The sequence below is a fragment of the Erpetoichthys calabaricus genome, chromosome 16 (genome assembly GCF_900747795.2).
Source record: "Erpetoichthys calabaricus chromosome 16, fErpCal1.3, whole genome shotgun sequence".
In the NCBI taxonomy this organism is placed as follows: Eukaryota; Metazoa; Chordata; class Cladistia; order Polypteriformes; family Polypteridae; genus Erpetoichthys; species Erpetoichthys calabaricus.
The window spans coordinates 27,659,739-27,678,619 of NC_041409.2; positions in this window are offsets into that span (position 1 = coordinate 27,659,739).

Sequence of the window (18,881 nt, forward strand, 5' to 3'; positions counted from 1 at the left end):
GGCGGCAAGAGCCTGATGTCTACTGCTGGGTCCTCCCCTTGAGCTTTATAAGTAGCCCAGGGGAAAGGATTCAGCAGCAGTTCATTGATGTTTAGTGGAGTCGTATTGTTAGTATCATGTCTTGGTATGGATTCATTTGACTGTATCTGTGCTTCATTTATTGGATTATTCTGTTGGATTGTATTTTGGGACTTGTTCACCTAAGATTGCCTTTTAATCAATTCATTTTGGTCCATTGTGAATTTCCCCTTGGGATTAATAAAGTATCTATCTATCTATCTATCTATCTATCTATCTATCTATCTATCTATCTATCTATCTGTCTGTCTGTCTGTCTGTCTGTCTGTCTGTCTGTCTGTCTGTCTATTTCCACACTTTTGCTGTTTATCCTGTTTTTTTGTATTATCTTTTTGGAAATAAACATTTAAATTTATAAAAATTTCTACATTGTACTACCTCGTCTCTTAAAACCAGAGTTTTCAGTTTTTTCTTCTGGTGAGGCATTGTTGATATTTTGGGAGATCAATGTATATTTATAACCTTCTAGAACCTTCTCCCCATTTTTTGGGGCCTGCTAGGTTGAATCCCTCAGGTAGCAGTTGTGGACTGGTTGTATCTAGGATGAGTCTCTTCTGGGCAGACCAGAAATGCATTTACTTATTAATTTTTATTATTTTTTGAGTTTCATGAATTTTATTTACAACATCTATCAGCATTGTGCAGTATAGAAAAGGCTGTCTGCTAGTTCAATGTGAAAAATTATGAAAGGTAAAAAAAAAAAAAATTGCAAATGAACCTTATTAATAACAGGCCATATTTTGGAATCATGTCTATCCTACCCTATATCATATAGAAGTTCAATCCATGCTGTTTTTCTGATTGTCACGTCATGCTATTGTATCTCTGTATCTCTTGAGTGGGATGAATAGATTGTGAAAATGAGGAGCAGGACAAATGAGGCCAAACAGAAAAGCTCAGAATATCACAGATTTGGTAAACATTTTAAATTTAATTTACCTGTAAAGGATTTGTTATTGATCACTATCAATATAATAACCAAACAAAAATGTCTGTTTTTGAAGGTGGGTAAAGAGCAATTTATAAATAGCATAATTAAGCCTCAGACATTAGGGTGTGCTCGTTTTCCATAAAAATTAATCAAAGCACATTTCCTGTAACACACAAAGCAAATGGATGGGTGCTGAACACAAGCAAAACAGATGTTTAATTGAAGTGTCATTACCCTAAACATTGTTTTGTTTGAAAATTAGGATAGAAATACACTGGTGCTGAGTAACTGATGGATGAATTTTAAAACTCAATGATAATTTTGGACCTTTTATGTTAAACAACACAACTGTGCCATATTTGAAATAACCATTTCAACACAGATGTCCCCACTTTACATTGTATCATCTGGCTAATTACTTCATAAACAAATAAATTATACAATGTATATGTAAATGAGGATAAATGTCTTATCGCTTCACCCCTTTCTGGCATGAAATGAATCACACTCTGCATAGCTATAACATGTATCATAAACTTGTTACACATTATAGATTGGTGCACATGGTGTGATATGGTGCCCTGAAGCAGGCATAGGCCAGAGGGCAGGTTGAAAGTAAATTAAGCAGATTTGAGCGTGTTGCAGATATGGATATAGAATGAAAAATCAAAGTGTAAAATACAAAGAAAACAATTATGTTGACTGAGTACAACCAATATTAGGAAGAATAACCTAATTTATTTAAATAGCAGATACAATTTATATGTCGTGTTTAAATAAGAACATTACAACGATTTTGATCACAACAGGCCATTTCACCTAACATTTGCAAAATATACTGAGTGTTGAAGTTCCTCAAAGTACTACTTCTATCTATAGTTTTTTTGTGAGAAGAATATCTTTCTTGTATTTGTGTAGAATTTACCTATAACCAGCTTCCATCTTCGTTCGCGTTCTTGTTAATTAACTCATTTTACAGTCAAAGCTAGAATTCAGTGTTTTCATTCCCTTTATAATTTTAATAATTTATTTGATTCATTTCGCCACATAACCTCTGTTTGCTTAAACTGAACAGATTTAAAGTTTAAGGCACATAATCAAGGCATATGAACAAAATCAAAAACAATGAAAATAATTAAGAAAATTAACATTAACATACTTAAATAACACAAAAAGGAAATGAAACAAGGACTTGAACCCCAGCCAGAGGAGGAACCCTGGCTGAAATATAACACTTTAACAGTTCAAAATGATTAAAAGAGCTGGCAGTATTACCCTGCTCAGGCCTGCTTTATATTGTGAGAGAACAAAACAGCCACTGGGATCATGGTCATTCCCATTGCATCATGTGGTCACACTCCATGACATAATTTATTGTCATTTAAAAGTGTAAGGTTGTCATCTCAGTGACACAGCAAATAATTAAAAAAAATAACAAAGGGACTAAAACAACACAAAATGCATGTCAACATGTTTAATATACATTATAACTGCATGCTATACTCTTCAACAAAACTGCTGCTTTTTCAGAAGAAAGCTTCAAACTGTTCGATAGTGGACTTGTACAAATCCGCTTGTCTGAGAGGTTGAACAACTGTGAGTTCTACTAATGCAAGAGAGCACAGAAGAATTGATGTCTTTCTAGTGAGGATAACGGGATCCAGCCCAACATCAAGGCTGTAGATTTAAAAACAAAAAACTTCCCAGCAGATCCTTGGGACAATCAGTATGAGGTACAAAGGGTGGAGTGGTGGCTCTGAGGCTTACGATCTGCACTGGTATCCAGAAGGTTGAATTCCCGTCACTGCCAAAAGAGATCCTACTCTGTTAGGGCCCTTGAGCAAGACCCTTAACCTGTAATTGCTCCAGGGGTGCTGTACAATCTCTGACCCCAAGGGGTATGCGAAAACTAACAAATTCCTAATACAAGAAATTGTATAAGGTGAAATAAAGAACAAAAAAAAAAATGTTTTGGTAGAATGCAAAATGATGTACAAAACATTTTCAGTTTTCCTTATTTGACAAAGTATTCTGTATAAAGTAAAATGACTGTAACGCACAGTGTTATGTGTACATCTCATCATTATTCATACTAATGTCCTACCTTCTTCTTTGTCCAGTTGTTGTGTGTGAAGGGTGATGCTGACTCTTGTTCCAAGTTCTCAGTATGACAATTGCTGCTGAGCAGTTAACTCTGAATGACAAAAAAAAAACAAACGTTCATTAAACAGAAACACTGGGTCAAAACTTCTAACATCTGAAGCAAGAGATGCAGTATTGAGCTCTGAATGTGTGCCAGGCGCCTCAGTTAATATGGCCAATTAAGCTCAAATCAGTCCCACGTGTTGACTGAATAGTTACCTTTGCCAGACAAATGATAGTCAAAGTAAAGAGATGAAAGTGACATGTTACAAAAGTATATAATCAACACCCAGAACATGAGATAAGGTGCCAAATAGCTTACAAAGCATATAATGGCACATGTTTTAAAACCATCTGCACATTTTAAGTAAAAAAGTGTTATTCTTTTAACAGTATAATAAGTAATATTTTAAGTGATTTTACCACGTTTGACAATGTCAATATGCTACAAACAAATCAGCAGCTATAGAGCCCTGAGTTGAAATCCTCCACAGGAAATGTCCATTAAGAGTCTGCAGATTCTCTTAGCGTCTTAATGATGGTTTCTCTGGGTTCTCCGGTTTTCTTCCCACATGCTAAAGAAGTGTATGTTGGGTTAATTGGCCCAGTAAACGTATGTGTGGCATGTACATGAATGTGCCCTGAAAATATAGAAAAATGTATTCTCAATGTATTAGAAAAGTATAAGCACATGAGAAAAGTAGACACTATATTTTACTAAATATTAAAATGCAAGAGTTAGGATTGAAAAGGCTTATGCCTACATATTTTTTGTTATACTGTATGAGCTACAAATCAACAATAGTTCATTAAGCCAAAGGTTAGACGTGCAGGAGAGCTGGAGAAAGATGGGCCCTCGCTTACAGAGGGAGTGTGTACTCTTTGGCTGTAAATAAAGGTAGCAAGCGCTGGGCTAGTAGGGAGTAAGGATAGGTCTTGTCAAACAGAAATGATGGATAGAGAGGGGTTTTGACACCCCCTCAGTTAAGAAATATTAGTAGAATTAATTAGAGGCAAGATCAGAGCAGTGAAGTGATAGGAGTCAGAAGAGGAGGAATAATGACTTGTATGATAAGAATTGTAATAAATGAAAGAGATGCCTAAGGCTCAGGGCTCAAGTCATCTGAGTTGAGTCTGTATGCACGCCATACAATAAAACTTGATTCTGCTGCCTCTCGTGAGACTCTGAGTGCCTTCTTTGGGGCTGAGGGTGCCTGTGCTGCCTAATCTGCTTCAACAGCACCCTGTATGGGCTTAATTTCTACCTTGTGCCCGATACTTCTTTATAGCGAGTAGACCCAATAACCATGTCTTTGAATATGTGAGTTTAATTATGTATCGATAGATATTACCACATCAAAACTGACTGAATATCAATAAAAATTATTTTTTTGTGACTACAGAATTGTGGGAAATTTAAAAACGTAAATATCCCATTGACACAAGTATTCAGACCCTTTGCTGTGACACCTTGAAATTTAGCTCAGGTGAATCTCATTATGATAGATAGATAGATAGATAGATAGATAGATAGATAGATAGATAGATAGATAGATAGATAGATAGATAGATAGATAGATAGATAGATAGATAGATAGATAGATACTTTATTAATCCCAAGGGGAAATTCACAATTCTGTTGGCCATCACTTAGATTGTTTGGCCTGTGGCCAACTTGGTTAATTAGGCTTGATTAGGAAAGGCACAGCCCTGTCTATATAAGGTCCCTCAGTAGACAATATTTATCAGAACACAAAGCAAGTCGTGAGGTCAAAGGAATTGCCTTCAGAGCTTAGAGACAGGATTGTGTTGAGGCACAGAGTTGGAAAAGGGTACAAAAAAATCTGCAGCATTAATGGATCCCAAGAGCACAGTGGCCTTTATAATTCTTAAATGGATTAAGTCTGAAACAACCATGACTCAGGCGGCACGGTGGCACAGTGGTAGCGCTGCTGCCTCGCAGTTAGGAGACCTGGGTTTGCTTCCTGGGTCCTCCCTGCGTGGAGTTTACATGTTCTCCACGTGTCTGCGTGGGCTTCCTCCCACAGTCCAACGACATGCAGGTTAGGTGCATTGGCAATTCTAAATTGTCCCTAGTGTGTGTGTGTGTGTGCGCCCTGCCCGGGATTTGTTTCCTGCCTTGCACCCTGTGTTGGTTGGGATTGGCTCCAGCAGACCCTGTAGTTAGGATATAGCGGATTGGATAATGGATGGATGGATGGATGGACAACCTGACTCTTCTTAGAGCTGGCTACTGAGCCAAGCTGAATAATGATGGAAAAGTGCCATAGTGACAGGTGACCAAGAACTCGATCATCACTCTCGTTGAGCTCCAGAGAACCTGTGTGGAGATGGGAGAAACGTCCAGAAGGAGAAATCATCACTGCAATATTCTGATGATTTGGACTTTATGACAGAGGTGAGTTGCCAGAGAGCACAGTAGCCTCCATCATTCTGGAAGGTTGAAGATTAGAACAATAATAATGCATCCTAGAGTTGGCCACCTGGCCAAAATCAGGAATCGGTGAAAGAGTTGGTAACAGATGTGACCAATAAACCAGTGGACACTCTGGCTGAGGTCCAGAAACCTGTGTAAAGATGGAAGAAACTTCCAGGACAATCATACTGCAACACTGAACTAATCTGGACTTTATGGCCGAATGGACAGAAGAAGAGCTGGCACCAAAAAGGGCTCTCAGTCTATGAGAAACAAGAGTCACTTGTCTGATGAAACCAAAATTGAAGTGTTGAACTGCGTAAACCAGGCACTGCTCATTACCTGCACAATCGCACTCCAGCAGTGACATACGGTGTGTGATGGGAGACTAGGAGACAAGTCAGGGTTGAGTGAAAGCTGAATGGAGTAAAGTACAGAGACAGCACCCTGGACCTGATCCTGGGCCAATGGTTCACCTTCCTACAGGACAGCGACCCAACCACCAAGCAAAGACAACACAGGAGTGACTTAGAGTCAATTCTGTGAAGGTCCTTGAGTGGCTCAGCCACAGCCCAGACCCGATCCCAAAAGAACATCTCTGGAGGGACCTGAAAATAACTGTCTAGTGATGGTCTTCATCCAATCTGACGCAGACTGAGAGGATCTGCATGGAAAAATGGCTGTGTGAAGCTTGATGAGTCATACCCAAGAAAGCTCCACATTGGAATGGCAGCAAAAGGATTCTTCCACTTTGCACTAAGTAAAAAGTCTGAATACTTGTATCCATGAGATATTTCAGTTTTAAAATTTTTATTACATTTGTAAAATTTCTAAAATTCTTTTTTTTTTCATTCCGCGGTATTGAGTGTTGCTTGATTTGGGGACAATTTGAATTTAACTGATTTTAGCACAAGGCTGCAAAATATGAAAAAGGTGACGGGTCTGAATACTTTCGAACTGCTTAAACCAGGCACTGCCGTCTATTATATTATATTATATGGAACTATCTCACACAATACAGCTTTCGTAACTGATGCAGTAATAATTATAACATATAGTTATATACGTATTACTGTATATTGTCAGATGCAGATTCTGTTCCTTCTCTTACAAATGGCTTCTTATGAAGAGCCATAACATAAATTCACTTGGTCAATTTCAATTTCCACATTTTTTTTTTTGTTAACCCTACTCTTTTGTTTTTAAAGTATGCAAGTCACATGGAACACAACATTCATTTATATCGTGTACAGTATTGATGGCTACTTAAAGAATAATAGGCCTTCAGAGTGATTTATCTCTATGGATTTGTTGTCACATTTGAAAAGTTGTTTCTCTCCATGGTGGGCTCAGAGTTTAAAACCAATAAATTGGATAGCTATCTACCAATTTAAGGACAAGCCCCACTACTCAGTTTTGTTAAGGGCAATATTAAAGACACAAAATTGTTCTTCGAATCTAACAAAAGAATTCTGGTGACCTAAACACTTTGTTCATTGCTGTTTTTGTGCAATATGTCATTCTGAACATTATGCTTGAGAAATTCAGTTTATTAGAGCTGCTCCGTAGATTACTTGTACACCATGCATTATTTCTGGCGGTGCTGTCATTTTGTCACTACGAAAAATTCTTTCCAGAAATCATTTGTTCATTTTTATATTTTTAATACCAAGCAATCAAAACTCCTAAGGAAACAAAAACCTTTGTCAGCAGATTTATATTTTCAAGTGCAGCATTAGGGAGAGCGCAGAAAACTAAGACCATTTAAACTGGGAATGTAACTCACTTATTATTCCGAACAAGGTCTCTGGAATCTGTAGACTTTCAGTGGAGATATTTCAATGGGGATCTTAAAAAAAATCCTTTTAACTGAATTAGAGAGTGAAACATTTTCCTTTCCGTTGCTCAACAAGGAACTTACAAATTGATGCTAATAACTCAAATTTTTCAGAAAGTTACCCAAGTGTTCCCAAGAGTCGAAATCCCCCCTGTTGTCAGAATATGATTAACTACAAGAATCTGCTTAAAGCTGAATGACATTCATTCTAGGTGTATTTTACTGAGTGGCTCTGAAGAGAAATAAGAATGTCAGCAAAAGCAGATTCCAACAAAGGTTTTATATTTCACACTTGTAATCATGGTTTGTTTAATTATTGATTTAAAGGTCCTGTGGACTGTTTTAAAAATGTTAGCTTAAAGGGGCAGGCATCTTAAAGCTAATATCACCCACAGCATGAAAATCAGGACAGTGATTTATGTGTCAATCATTAAGATGTAATTTTATAATGACCGTTCGAAAGGCTCTAATGTGTTTGAAACATTCAATCAGTCTTTATTGAACAAGCACCTGGTGTCTGCTTTCTTGCATTAATCACTTTTTGCTCTTTTGTGAAATTACATAATAAAATACAGCATTCTCAAATCTATTGAATCCTATTCTGGGTTATGGGGGTTCTATAGCCTACCCCAACAACACTGTGTGCCAAAACAGCACATAGCAGCAGACGGAGCCCACACATGTGTACCCCCATACTCACCCAGGCACAATTTGGAAACTTGACATGTGTTTTTGTGAATGTAAAGGTAAAAATCAAGTACCTGGAGGAAGATGTGTGCAAACACCAGAGGACATGGAGGGAGTCTGCACTAGAATGTGAGGGTGAGTCGCCACTGATCGGTAGGGTTCATCAAGCTGATCCGGCTAGTTGAGTGTCCCTTTTTGTGCATCCCATCTAAAGCTTACTGTAAGGGAACACTGCCATTGAGTGTGTAGTGTCTGGAGACCCTCTAATCAAGGGCGACTGATCAAATCTGTGTAATATATAATATATTAGCCATGGTACCTGTCAAAGACAGGTAATAGAAGGATTTAAAATATTTGCTATCTCTTGGCTTACGTGAACTTTCAGCGCCTTTCAATTGTATTTGCGTGTGTCTGAACCTCTCTTCACTGGCACTCCCTTTCTTAAACGTGTTCCCGAAAAGCCCGCTCCTCAGACTCTGCCATTTTTTTCAAGTCACCTTTTTGCCTCCTGTTCGGTTTTCAGCTTCCCGTCTTTGAAGGTGACTCTCTCTGCATACCTCACATGCCTCCACTTCTCTTTGTGTGCCTCACACTCTCTCTTCCTCCTTCGCTGCATCACTAAAGCCAAACTGACCAATCCAATTGCTCTGGGGGACTGCATACACATACCTTGGTGTGTTATGATATAGCAGATAGATTAGTAACCCCACAGCATAATGTTGGTTGCAAGTGATAGACCAGCCATGGATGGATCACCTGGCCTTCCTAAGGCAGACTTGCCAATGCACACTCATTTACTTATACCAGGACAGTTTAACAGCCTTACACAGTATTTAAGATTTGCATGTAAAGTCTTACTGTTCTAGAACCACTCTTGTGCTTCTGGTGAGTTGTTACCTATAGCAGATGAGGATCTCACTGTGGTAGCCAGAAGCCACACCACCAGCACCAGCTAATCTACTTAAGCTAAGCATGTTTGGGCCCGGCCAGTACTTGGATGGGAGACCAACTAGGAAAAGTTTGGGTTGTTGCTGGAAGAAGTGTTAGTGAAGCCGTCAGTGTGGTCTGTGTTTGGATCCCAATGTACAGTACAGTGGTGAGGACGCAGACCTCACTGTTCCTTGTTATTTTTGTAATGTACTTTTACTAACTGGTAACTATTTTTTTTTTCCATGGGTTGTAAATCCCATTAATATGAATGCATTCTTTTGCATTGGCACTGGCTGCTTTTGCTGCCTGAAACATGATCATGTCCTCCATACTTCAATCAAACTTACAATGACTAAAATGATATTGCAGAATGCCCAGGATGTCTTTAGTTGCCCGGTCACTTAACGCATCAGAACTGTGACTTTGCCTGTCCTAAATGACTGTGGATTCCCCAGAGATGTATGAAGCTTTTGTTTTCTGTTCCTTTGGTGTCATCTCACCAGATACCAATAATTATATTAAAGTAGTTTTTATTGTTAAGACTTGTTTATGTAAATCTTTGAATTCATTTTTATTTGACTATGTGTTGAATGTAATGTGTGTTTATGCGTACTTTATAACTGTTGCATGGTATAATACTGTTAGTGTGTTTTAGTTGCAAATCTGGGTAAGTTCTACAAACCTGTAGTCATTGAGATTAATTTGACTGTAGTGTATGTTAAATATAATTTCAGCATATTGCATATAATAATTTCTATGGTTTAATAATATTCAGTTAGTTCATTATAGTTTCAAATATGTGTTACCTCTTTGAGCCTGCATTCAATATACAAAAATATGTATCACATCAAATGATGGCTTGGCCGTTTCCTTGCAGCAGATAATTCAAGACTGGAACACTGGTCTGTACGGTCATCCATACTGTACCAGTTTAGACTTGCCTGTCCACCTGGTAGCACGTCTTCAGACTGTTGGAAGAAAGCACACAAAAACATGGAACAAACCATGAAAATCAAGTACCAACCTGCCACATCACTTGGCCTCCATGCAGTACATATGTCTCTCTATTATAATAAAAAAATGGGAGACAAGACTTTTTATCCTGCGACAAGACATGATCTTTTGAAGAGAGACACTTTCACGTCCCGCGAGACGAGACTTTGTGCCAAGAGATTTAACCACGCCAGGGACCGGAAATAAAAGTCAAAGAGTAGATGACAAAGTAGAACGTCATAAAGAATTAAAAAACGTTGGCGCGATATACAGTGATCCCTCACCTATCGCGGGGGTTACGTTCCAGAGCCCCCCGCGATAGGTGAAAATCCACGAAGTAGCGACCTATATTTATTTTATTATTTATACATATTTTAAGGCTTTATAAACCCTTCCCACACTCTTATAAACCTTTCTCACTCTCTTGTTAACCTTTCCCACACTCTTATAAACACTTCCTATGCTCTTAAACACTTTCTACATTCTTAAATACCGCAGACCAACACTGCACACTGCACGCAGCGATCAGACGTCAATGTGTCTGCACTCGCTTTGTGAATGGGGGCAGCTGAACTCACGCTGAGCAGAAATGGACTTTGTGCTGCTTCTGCCGAAATGCCTGCTTGTCACTCTGCGCGTTCGGAAGGAGGAGGGGGGGGTGTGAGGGCTGAACGCACGTTCGCTCAAACCCCCCCTCCCCGGAGGCGCAATATGCTCCTGCCACTTCGCATTGTCAAGTCTTGCGTGAAGTTAAAATGTTTTATAATAGTGAGATGTTACTCATATCCTTAGCCCGACATCCACGTATCATATGTGTTAACAAAGTGTGTTTTATAAGTTTACATGTGTTTAAAGCATGTGGGATGGGTATTTTAAGGCTTAAACTATAAAAATGTTTATTTATATGGTCTTTCTATATCGCGGATTTTCTCCTGTTGCTGATGGGTCTGAAACATAACTTCCGCGATAGGCGGGCAATCACTTGTATTTAAAAACCCGCGAAGTCGTGAATCTGCGAAAAGTGAACCGCGAAGTAGCGAGAGATTACTGTACATGCAGAGCAGGTTAGAGATAATGGAAGTACGAAAATTCGAAAGTCTCAAAAAAATTATACTAAAGATCGCATTAGTGCAAAGAAACGGAAATTATTACTTGGTGAAATAACGGAACAGTGAAAAGAGAGTGAATATATTGTTTGGATTTAAACTTTAAGTCGGAGACTTGTAGATCGTCTAATTCGTGTTGCTATCAGGGAAAAGTAATGTTTCTTCTCAATGAAGAGGCGTATTCACGAGAATTAAAACATTTGTTGTTTGGTGAAAGTGAAATCCCGCAAAAGAAAATTTCTTTCCCCGTGAGACAAGACTTTATGCAACTTTATAAACTTTAAGTCGGAGACTTGTAGATCGTGTAATTCGTGTTGCTATCAGGGAAAAGTAATGTTTCTTCTCAATGAAGAGGTGTATTCATGAGAATTAAAACATTTGTTGTTTGGTGAAAGTGAAATCCCGCAAAAGAAAATTTCTAGCCCCTTGAGACAAGACTTTATGCAAAGAGATTTGGAAAAGTCCTGCCTACATCTAAAACATTTACAACCACACACACGGTTGTGTGAATGCTATTCTCAGACACAGTTCGTGTAGAGAGAAAGAAATGATATTCACTCACAGGCAGTTATACGTTGCGTTGTCATGATGTAATTCCAAACACGGAATCAAAATTCAATGCGATATTGACAAGAAGATAAAAGCAAAAAGAGATTGAATATATGGATGTACAGCAAGTGATATGACAGAAGTATGGAGATATTGTTTGGCTTTAAGTCAGAGACTTGTAGATCGTCTAATTTGTGTTGCCATCAGGGAAAAGTAGTTTTTCTTCCCAATGAAGAGGCGTATCTACGAGAATTAAAAGTTTTTTTGTTTGCGAGCAGCAGAGACGCAAAGTTGCTGGCGTGTAGTGCAGGCAGGGGGGTTGGCGAGCAAAGTGAGCAGGGGGCGAATCCCTCTAATATAAAATGTAAAAAAATATAATGTTAGTTTGGCTCTATTGTATTATTATGTATTACATATATTTTATTGGTGACTATTAATTTATGCATTTAATTTATTAATAGCAAATCAGGACCTTAGCAATTATTAAGAAAAGAAAAAATCTGGATAGGAATAATGACAATTTTCTATACTTGTGTGCTCATCTATAAAAAAAAGCGAGTGAAATACTTTATAAAGAATGCATGTAATGCTTTTCAAGCTCTGTGAAATTCTTCAACATGATGTATTACTGCACTTTGCAGTATTTTATTTCCATGTGGTACCAGAAGTGCATTGAATCCCTAATTATTTCATTGACACATGTAAATAAGAATTGCTCCTTCTCCAAGCCGTTCTCTTTTTCAAAGAATGACATTGATACAGGTGTGAAGTGGAAGACACTTTGCAGAAAATCCAGAGAGTAGAGGCTAAATAAAAGGCACTGAAACTCCGAATCGACAGCCTAATGACTGAGAGGAGCCCTGTAGCATCAGGGAAGGACAATTAGATGGTACCACTGGGAATTCATTCTTTACAGACTTCAAAAGAAAAGGTACATTTATAAATGTGGATATTCTGAAGCAAGAAAAGTTTGCTCTTTGATGTAGACTTTGAAAAATTACTATTTTAAAACAAAATATACTTTCCCAAAGCTAGCCAAGTAGATTCACCATTGAGATCAAGAGTATTCAAAGTTAGATGACAGTAAGAAATGGGAGCAGGAAAAAAAAATAATTGGAAGAAAATAATCCATTTACAAATTCAAAGTTATATCTCACAATTGCTAGATTTTCATAAAGCATTTGGTATTGTTTGACTATTGAGTTTCTCTGTGGTTTGTTTAATTTTAAACCCTATTAAATTGTTCAAAGTTATTCATTAGTAGCTTAAACTTTCCTACAGAATGTTTTGCATAATTACTTCTTGGATTAGTTTTATGGTATTACTTTTTATGCACGCTCTTTGATATAATGTCAAAGACTGAATTTTAATGTGTCTCTGTTTTAGTATGGAGTTTTTCTTTTTAACTGCAGCTTATACATTTGCTGTTTTTATGCAGCCAGCTTTCATGTACTGCTCAGGTGAACAGCAGTGCTAACAAGAAAAAAAAAGATTTTTATTAGTAACGAGGAACTCCTTCATCAACCAAGTGAATCCAAAATATTCTATAAGTCTCAATCTATTCATGGGCACTGCTTTTATATTCTCAAGAGGAACATACAGGCCTTAAACAAAAAGATTTACAAGAATCGTGTTGTTCAGTTGAGAAGTCAGCTTTTGAGATCTGAGCATTTGTTTGCTGAGGTGTTTCCAGTTTTTTAGTTGCTTTGAGGTCAGGTGTCAAGTCTTCCATTCAAAACTTAGGCAGATCCCAACACACTTCTAGGAGATAATTCTTGCAGTCAACCATCTGTCATCATTAGCATCATCATCCTCAACAATATCACTTCCTCGCAGGTAGCAGGGTTAGTGGCCTTTGCCCTGGCTTTCCAAATAGTTTTAACCTTAGCCACGTCCTCTGTCTCTTTTGTTTTTGTTAGGTCCTTTCTGATTACTTCCCACCCTCACAATTTTTCTTTCCTTCTATTTTAATTAAACACCTTCATTGTCATCCACTCTTACTAAATGGCCAAATCCACCTTAATTCTCTGCATGTTTCTATAATACATTGCATGTCCACATATTAAAGTATCTCAATGGTCAATGTAGCAGAAATGTAAAGTAGGAGTTTACTCAAAGAAACCATCATTTTTAAATAGAATTAATTTTACCAAAAATATTAAGTACACAGAGCTGACAAAAGGACGCTATGCAGTTTTCGCTGTTATTGACACAGTTGTGGCTATTCTTTCTGTTTATTTAAAAACTGGGTAAATTCTTATGTATCCCAAGATCTTTTGTTTGAGAATTCTGTTTAAGAACAACAGCAGTTTAATCCAACATCTTAATGACGTGACTGTTAGGTTAGTTGGTGACTGCAAATTGACTCAGTATAAGTAGGTAGCAATTTGTGGGTGAGTGTGCCCTATGAATGATTTTGATATTTGATACAGATATTGCGATAATTTAATTTAATGTCACTTGGGAGGGATATCTGTCCAGAGATTTTTAGAAACATAACAGGAATAAGCTTTGTAAACCACAGACTACAGAGTGGTTAGCACCGTGCTATTTTTTCAAAATAAGTGGGCAGATCATTGAAGTATAAATGACATGTTAAAGAATAAAACGACTTTTTTGAACAAGCTCCTGTCTTTTTTCAGATAAAGAATGTTTATACGGGGTGACGCAGGAGGTTCAATCCACAAATAAACACATTACAAAATACATTTAATGATGTATTATAAGAGATATGCAATTAATGACGGTAATCAATATTTATTTTATGTTTTGAAGAAAACATCATGAAGGTGTTGTCCATTTCTCCGTACACATTCTGACACCTGTTGTGTTAATTCTGCATTGCTCAACGTAGCATGTCAAGAGGAATGCCAGCGATTTCCTCTTCAATCCTCCTTTTTAGTTCAGCAATGGTTCCAGGATGTGTGCAGTACACTTGGCTTTTAAGATGTCCCCACAAAAAAACAATGAGATCTGGGGATCTGGGAGGCCATGGAATGTCACCGTTGTGTGAAATGACGCGCCTTTCAAACAATCGTCGAATAGCTGCCATCGATCAACTGGCTCCACCTGGGGACTTCATTTTTTGAGGCGGAACCCATTTCTTCGAAATTATGCACCTATGTTGTAATTGCATGAGCAGAGGGGACACGATCATGACATCCTAACTGGTAATGACACCAAAATTCCCTTTGCGCAGCAGTCACACTATCACCATTCTTCTAAACGTCTTTCACAGTGAATGCTTGTTGCGCACCACTCCACTGCTCCATTATAACTAATGGCAAGGGGTTCTAAACGAGGTCACATTGGTCCCAAACAACTGCCGACACCCCAGGATCGCCAACACCTAGTTCCAAAATTTCCTGTTTCCCTGGGCCACCCTGTATTATGAGGCCCCATAGAAACAACAATTTCTTTAAACAACTATTATTACTCATTACTTGCGCATAGTTGCAGATAAGCATGATCTTTTCATTTACACTTTTGTGCTCCACCATTGACGTAATTAACATTGAATAACTTCTATTTATTGTTTTAGCTTGGTCTGCCCCCTAAACCTTTACAAAACACAGCACATATGCTTTATTTTTTATGGTTGATTCCTGCCTTGTTCCCAGTGTGGGCAGGATAGGTGCCAGTACCTAACCTGTAATTAGCCAGTGTGCCAGTCTGTAATATGGATTCCTTGCTTTTAAATGTGTCAAACCAGCTGAAATTATATACAGGGCTATTCAAAATGAAAGAGCAGATTTCAAAAATGTATTTCAAACAAAATGTATAAGCCAGAAACACATTCCGCACATCACTGGATAGAGGAAAGTTCATAGTTTGGTCCTATGGTCCTTGAGGTTGCATGCACTGAACATAAGCACCATGTGCAGCGCGACAAACATCACAATGGTAGACCATTTCCTGCCACACACGAGTCCACTGGCCCCTAGTTACTGAATTCAGAGCTTCCTCAATTTGATGTTGCAAATTTTGAAGGTTAGCGGGCATAGGTGGAACAAACACTCTTTTTTTAATGTACCCCCACAGATAAAAATTGCAGGGGATAAGGTCTGAAGACCTGGCTGGCCATAGACGATGACCAAGATCTTGTTGTCCACCTCTTCCAATCCATTATCCCGGAATGGTGTCGTTCAGGTAACGCCAGACCTCCAAGTGGAAATGCTACTATACCATAAACAAGAAATAGCACTTGATGGCATTCACTGGTACTTTTGGGTGGGCTATTAAACTTTGAACTTTCCTCTATCCAGTGATGTGTGGAATGTGTTTCTGTCTTATACAGTTTGTTTGAAATAAATTTTTGAAATCTACTCTTTCATTTTGAATAGCCCCGTAGAACATTTGAAGAGTATGGAAGAACAGTAAAAAAACGTCACTTCCTCCATTTGTAAAGTGCCATCCTGGTGCAGCTGGGCACCTTATGTAACCTGAATCAGCTGTGGGTACCAGTACTAACAAGGACACTAGCAAAACTGGAGAAGAGTCAGTCAGGAAGGATAAGGAGAGAGCAATTGTCTGTGGCCAACACCTGCAAAGCCATCCCCTTTAGTGGGTTGTCTTGGTGATGCCTCTCCATTGTGCCGGTTGTCACTTTCATTTGCACCAAAGTAGGTGAAGATGATTCACAACTGCTTATGCTTCCTAACTCGACAGCAGATTGATATCCCTGAAGATGAATTGACTTGGTGTTAGACTGTGATGAGTAAGTGTTTCCTTAATTTTTTGAGCATTATAATAAAAATAGCAGTGACCCTAGCATTGACTCCTGTGGAACATGACTCTTAACATCAGCCAAATCTGTTAGGGTGGCTCTCACCATAACCCTCTGTTTACTAAACAACACCCTGAACTCCCACTTCATTTAGTTTAATGTCCAACCTCTCGTGTGGCACCTTATCGAATGCAGGCGGATGAAGAGCCTTGTGTGAATAATTAGGTGCAAAGCATCATTGGGTATCCAAGACATTACAAGATGAAGAATACAAAAAACTGACCAGACAAACTAAATGTACCTTTTAAGGTGAAAGGAAGCTAACAACCAACAATACAATACTCAGAAGAGCAAGTCAACTTCACCAAAATATCACAGCAGTCTAGAAACAAACCTAGCATCCTTGTAAAAACGATACAATGGTATAGTACTCTTCTAGCTCCTTCAGATAGTGTTTGTAGAAGAAAGTTGCTATAAGAAATAAAGCTTGTTTGTTTAGGCATCATTTCAATCCAGAGAAATAACATGTACAGTAACTAGCCAGTGAAAGCAGGCCAAAGGGTTGCAATAGAGTAAAGCACACAAAGAATAAATTACTCTACATGTTCCTTGATTTAAAAATGTGGACCAGCGTATTTCTAAATCAGGTTTCATGGGGAGTAATTTTTTCCTCGGTATTATAATTAAAGCACTGAGTGCATTTCCATTAAACTGTATTCCCTTTAGATTCTTGTTTACAGTATACGAGTGCTTGGACATCAGTAATCATCAAGCTTACTTTGCTTCATTGTGGCAACACATTTCCCAAGTGTAATTAAGTAATGGTGACATTTAGGCCGTGTTGATTTATTATGTGAGCATGGGCTACAGTATCCTACAATATTTTAAAAGTTGTACTGTAAATTACTATAAGTCATGCACTGACCTAGAGCTATGCACTATATTGGGTTATTTTACAGTAGGCATATTTTCTGGAACTATGGTTTGCATTTTCTTTGATGGAGAATGTAGGCTATGGTAGCTGTTCTGTACTTTGTGATGCTTTTTAATTTGAGGCAAGTTAATCAGAAATTGTAAATTATTAGTCAGAAAAGTCAAACCATTTCTATTTTCTCAACAGACAGTTGAAAGAGTTAATTACATGAAATGTCATTCCTTTCTGTCATTGACTTCCTATTATGAGTTGCACTCCGGGTGCCATGATTACCCAGCGGTTAATGCCACTGCCTCAGTGGACCGTAACACCGGGTGGGATTGTTGCCATGGTTACTGTCAGTAAGTTCTCCCATCGGGTCGTCTGCTGGTCTTTTGGTTTCATTCCACATCCCAAAGATGTGCATGTTAATTAAAAATGTGGCTCAGATTTGGCTCATCATGAGCGAGGATTGTAAGCATTCTCTGTGATGAGTTGGCGTCACATCCAGCCTTGGGTCATATCTTGGCCAGACATTCCTAGAAGTGCTTTTGGATTGCTAGGATACTAAATCAGTAAAAGCAGGTTCAGAAAATGACTGAATGCATGGATGAATGAACAAGTCATTCTCCGGGTTAAAAATTATACAACACTTATCACATCCTCTGTCAGTTAGTAAAAATGCAATATTTTATGGAATGAACTGTAATAAAATAAACAAACAAAAAAATATGACTTGATTTATGGAACTGAGGTTCTGCCAAAAACATATTTTCTTTAATGATTCTCAACCTCAAACCTTGACTGGGTAGAGGTTGTCTGGAAAGAGGGAACCACCTGGATGGTGGAAGGCAGGTGACCGTCCCTTAGTGGAACTTCATGGCAATGAGAGTACCATATGGGCAGAAGTATGCGTGCACTTGGGTCCTGGAAGGGCGAAGGCACCAGCCAAGAAGGGAGAAGCATGTAATGTTCAATCAAGATTCTAGTGGACAGGAAATGCAGCTGATGTCAATGATGCCAAATATCTACTGTATGGAGAAAAATGCAAGCAGTTACAAGGCCTTCTGGCTGCTAAGTGGAAACAAGCAGTTCAGCATTGACAAAAGAAAGACCCAGTTGCAACCTCCAAAGGACACCCAATTCCACTAAGGAGGTATACAATTCCAGGAAGGAACTGACAGAGTTATAATATCCCCTTAAGACGTACTCTCGAAGACACAGAGGTGCAAACTGTATTCACTCGAGTTACTGTAGCAAAAGCAGAAAGTTATCCCAAGGCAAAATACCCTGAGGACCATAAATATTGACATTGGTCTGATTTGATTTGATTTGATTTGATATGAAACATAAAAGTAGGCAAGTAGTATTGATTAAACTCCGTGATTGTTCAGTGTCTCGTTCATTTAATAAATAAATAATAAAGCCATCACATGCCAGACTACACAATGAATTTAGAACTGAGAGGTGAACTGAGGATGACAACATTATGGTCTCCTTGAAATGTTCATAACAATAGTTGCAGCTAGCCATTCTGCAAAGCAGTATTAAA